Source organism: Stegostoma tigrinum, chromosome 17 (assembly GCF_030684315.1).
Source record: "Stegostoma tigrinum isolate sSteTig4 chromosome 17, sSteTig4.hap1, whole genome shotgun sequence".
In the NCBI taxonomy this organism is placed as follows: domain Eukaryota; kingdom Metazoa; phylum Chordata; class Chondrichthyes; order Orectolobiformes; family Stegostomatidae; genus Stegostoma; species Stegostoma tigrinum.
The window spans coordinates 15239249-15244658 of record NC_081370.1 but is presented as its reverse complement, the minus strand read 5'-3'; positions in this window follow the sequence as shown (position 1 = coordinate 15244658).

Sequence of the window (5410 nt, the reverse complement as noted above, 5' to 3'; positions counted from 1 at the left end):
GTATTTCATTGCAATGAATACCTGGTATGTGTGGTTTCATCAGCACTGGGATTTGGAGTGCGAGGGTCGGGGGTAGGGGTGGCAATGTAAAACACCATGGTGTCTCACTGTGACTGTGGGAATGCACTGATGTTGAAGCCCTGCTCCTCACCCAGCCACCCCACAGAGATCCAAGTGTAGCTTTCATCAGTAAAATGATCAATTAATTCCCTTTGCAGCCCAATCCAAAATAAAAGAAACTTCCTTTAAGGAGCTCAAAATGATCCATTTGTTATAAACAAAACATTATTCTTATATAAAGTGGCATAACCTGATTAATATCTAAACTACGATTCAGAATTAGAACTGAACCCACCTAATCCCGAACGCAGACACAGTCACACAACACAAAAAGACAGCAGTGTCTGCAGAGATCATCGTTTTAGTAAAGGCAGTGTCTGCTTGCATCAGAACTGTGGGCTGACTGCGTCTGTGTGTTTACTTGGGAATGCATGTCCACACAGTTTCAGACCTCTACACCAATGTGTCACATACGTAGTCCGTGCAAGGAAGAAGCATGATATTGAATGGGGAATCAAACAGGGCCAGAGAGGAGTAGAGAGAATGGACTGGAGGGGTGTGGAGAATATTTGGCTAAGGGTGGATACAGACAATAGAGGGGAGAGAATGGACAGGGAGGGGAGAAAAAGAATCAGAGATAATAGGAACTGCAGATGCTGGAGAATCCAAGATAATAAAATGTGAGGCTGGATGAACACAGCAGGCCAAGCAGCATCTCAGGAGCACAAAAGCTGACGTTTCGGGCCTAGACCCTTCATCAGAGAGGGGGATGGGGTGAGGGTTCTGGAATAAATAGGGAGAGAGGGGGTGGCGGACCGAAGATGGAAAGAAAAGAAGGTGGAGAGAGTATAGGTGGGGAGGTAGGGAGGGGATAGGTCAGTCCAGGGAAGACGGACAGGTCAAGGAGGTGGGATGAGGTTAGTAGGTAGATGGGGGTGCGGCTTGGGGTGGGAGGAAGGGATGGGTGAGAGGAAGAACAGGTTAGGGAGGCAGAGACAGGTTGGACTGGTTTTGGGATGCAGTGGGTGGAGGGGAAGAGCTGGGCTGGTTGTGTGGTGCAGTGGGGGAAGGGGACGAAGTGGGCTGGTTTAGGGATGCAGTTGGGGAAGGGGAGATTTTGAAACTGGTGAAGTCCACATTGATACCATTAGGCTGTAGGGTTCCCAGGCGGAATATGAGTTGCTGTTCCTGCAACGGAGAAAAAGAATGGTTGGGGAAAATGGTTAGGGGGTGGGGCAAGATCAGACTGAAGGGGAGTGAATGAGTCTGGAAGGAAAATTGACTGAGGGGAAAGAATGAAACTGGAGGGCGATCCAACTGTGTGTGGGGGGAGACGGGAGAGAATGGACTGGTGGGGGGGAGAATGCATTCGGGAGAGAACAGACTGAGGGGAGGGTGGGGGGAGATGGGAGAGAATGGACTGATGGGAGAGAGAACGGATTGGGGGAAAACAGACTGGGGGAGAGAACGGACTCGAGGAGAGCGCAGATGGGATTAGGATGGGGGACGGTGAGACTGGATGGATCTGGGGAGCTGTGGGAAGAGAATATTTGGGACTGGGGTCAGGAAGAATGGATGTGGCTGGTGGAGGGGAGAGAATGGATGGGACTGATTAGCCACCCCACTGACCCCTCATTTCCTCCTCCATATTGGCCTGATTGAACCCCTCCCCCGGAACCCAACGAGATCTCTCCAACCTCCCTGTTCCTCTCACAGCACCCCTCCCATTAATGGTTGCATGTGATGGTTGGGGGCAGCACACATGGTCTATGATGTCAGCAATTGCAGTCTTTACTAAAAAGACAGAAGGTTGACCCAAGGGCTGAAATGAGAGGATTGAGTTTGCTGCGTTCTCGTGGTGCACTGGCTTTCCTGTTGATGAAATCGAATTGCTGACCGCCAAAGGCTGATGGAAAACCTTTAGTTCAGATTAAAATTAAATCAGATCTACAAATGGACAGCAACCACAGTTCATGCTCTGGGAGACTTGTAATTCTTGTGCTTTCTTCCTAATTGAGGCTCTTGGTCTATAAAATAGGAAAGCAAATTCCAGAGAGGGCTCCATTACCATGGAGGCCCCATAGTCATTTGCAAAGTAGGTTTTTCCAGCAATTGAAGGCCATAAACTCCATCAATTATCTTCTTAAAAACTTTGCTTAGCTTTTCTCCAAAGTCACGTGAACTTCTGTAACCAGCAAGTAAACCACTGCACACATGAAATAGTTGGTTTCATTTCTAAGAAACTACATGATGATCCTTTCCAGTCAGAAAACGTCCAGTTCCACGTTTTCAGGTTTTTCACACAATCCACACAATTATAAATTAGCACAGTCAACCGCCACACTGGTTAAAAAGAAACAAACTGTTGAAGAAAGGTGGAGATTGATAAACATTGGCAACGTTCTCAGCGGGTTGAGCCTGGGACTGAATCCGAGCTGGCATAGCAAGGCACAACAAAATTCAGCAACACAGCTGAGTACAGAGCTAGGGATGGAGGGATATTATAGCAGGGGCTGTGCCCATTGTTTCCCAGCACTGCTCCCTGTGACCTTTCTGATCATCAGTGAGAGCAAGGGCACTCAGTCAGTGACTCACTGACCTTGACATGCTCCCAGCTCAGAGATCACCAAAAGCTCATCCCCAGTCCACATTTCCCACAATCAGGCACCCTCAGCCTAGACACCAACGCCCCCCCCCCAACTTGTCCAAACTCTCCCCCAAGCCCAGACTATACCCCCAGCCCAAACACACCAAGGCTCAGACCCTACAAAGCCCAGACTCCCCTACAGCCTAGACATCCCGAGCCCATTCACCCCCAGTCCAGATTCCCATGGCCCAAACTCTGATCCAGAAACCACCCTGCTCAGATACTCCCTGAACCCAGAACCATTGGACCTAGACTGCCTTTCCCAGCCTCCCCAGTCCAGTCTCCCCTTGCCCATACTTCCCCTGCCCAGTTTCCCCATGTCTAGTTGCCCCTAAGCCCAGTCTCTCCCAGACAGTCTCATGGTCAGGCTACCAGTGCACAGTCTGCCACCTGCCCTGTCTCCCCCTGGCCATGCTTCCCCTCCCAAATTTCTCCCTCCCCAGACTCCACCAACAGTCTCTCCAGGCCCATACATCCTCTGCCCTGTCTCCCCCAAGCCCAGTCATCCCCAGGCCCATTATCCCCCTGCCTATATATCCCAGGCCTAGTCTGGCCCTGCCCAGTCTCCCCCACACCCAGTTTCGTCCAGGCTGTATTGAGTCCTGACGATGACTGATGGCTCCAGTTCAGGGAGTGATGATGTTTGTCCTCACACTGCTGTGAGTAAACTCTGGGCTCTCTCCCTCCGATCTCCCTGGCAGTGATTCAAGAACTTTCCCACGGCCCCTGAACATCCTCCGGCCCCTGCATTTCAATCTCCCTGCTGAGTACGAAGCTGGTTAATTGCTCCCATCAACATCTGATCCTGAATCCTTTGCATTTTAGTAATAATTTTCACTTGCTCCACAACATTTCGCCAATGTTTCCCACGCCCAAAGCCCGAAATCACTGAACTCCATTTGTTTTGGAATGCAAGTCCCATTGTCATGGTAACAATAGCTGTATCTGTGGTCAAATTCTACATTGTTAATATTTTCATTCCTGCCTGGTTCCAGCACTCTCATGTCCCAGGGGCTCCTGAGCCTTAATCACTTACATCTTCACATTCACTGATGTCAGATCTACAGTGATTTCTATTTGTTCCACTATGCTTTCAACCAATCATTAGCTCCTCCCAGCAAGGCGGAACCAGGCCTTTGAAGCACTCTCTCTCTCTTTCTCAATAAAGTCCAGTCTCTCAGTGCCTCTGCTGCTGTTATAGTGGCTCATGGCAATAGACCTTCGCCCTGAATGACTTCCATACATTTTAAATGAGACATATATTTTTCCACAACTTGAACTACAAGCCAAACAAAGAAGGCTACAGTCCTGAGAATGACTGACTGCTGGAAATCCTTTGTGACTCATTGAATGTCATACCCATAGAGTGTCAAGGAAACCTTAAACAGAGATTTAAAAGGAAAATGGAGAGCATCACGTCCTGTGAATTATATGACAGACCACAAGCATGAGTTGAAAGACATTTTTGTGTCTTACCCCCTCAAGATTGCACCAGAACTGGGGATAAGAATGCCTCCAACCCTAGTCTCAGTGTATTAGTGCACTGTAAAGTCACAGTTTGTGGCCAATCATTTGACACCCATTTGCTGCAAATAAAGAATGCCTCTCTCTCTCTTTTATCATTGATGCTGGAAACCAAGCTAGCCAGAGTATGCCTCTCTCTCTCTTTTATCATTGATGCTGGAAACCAAGCTAGCCAGAGTATCAGAGATAATGGGGACTGCAGATGCTGGAGAATCCAAGGTAACAAAGTGTGAAGCCGGATGAACACAGCAGGCCAAGCAGCATCTCAGGAGCACAAAAGCTGACGTTTCGGGCCTAGACCCTTCATCAGAGGGGTGATGAAGGGTCTAGGCCTGAAACATCAGCTTTTGTGCTCCTGAGATGCTTCTTGGTCTGCTGTGTTCATCTAGCTTCACACTTTGTTATCTAGCTAGAGTATTGCTGGTTGAAAAGGAAACAGGAGAAATGCCAGTCAGCTAAATGTGAAGCCAAGAATCTGGAAATTTAACTGCTTCAGTGCCAACCTCAGTGAGACAAATATCACTTCATATAATGGTCATAACACTCTGTCATCCCCATTTCATGAAATGCAGAACCTGATTTGTATATCTTTTGAAACATTATCCTCCCAGTTGACATAACGTGTACATTAGCGTGTCGCATTTTATTATTTTTCTCATGGATAGAGCTCCTAAAGATAGTGGAATCAAGTGTTATGGGGATAAGGCAGGAACAGGATACTGTTTGTGGATGATCAGCCATGATCATAATGAATGCTAGTGCTGGCTCGAAGGGCCAAATGGCCTACTCCAGCACCTATTGTCTATTGTCTATTGTCATATCTTATAGCTAATAAACTCATCCTTGGTGTTAAGAAAGCCTACTTAATTTGACTCCTTTTAAAACATGAAATCACATAGAGTCATTGAGCCATAAGCACAGAAACAGAGCCTTTGGTCCAACCAGTCCATGCTGAACATGATCCCAAACTAAACTAGTTCCATCTGCCTGCTCCTGGTCCATACCCCTCCAAACCCTTCCAGTTCATGTATCCAACCAAATGTCTTTTTAATATTGCAAATATTGTCATTGTACACACATCAAACATTTCTTCAGGAAATTCATTCCACCCGCAAAACCTCTCTCTGTGCAAAATATTTGCCTCTTATGCCTTCTTTACATCTCTCTTGTCTCACCTCA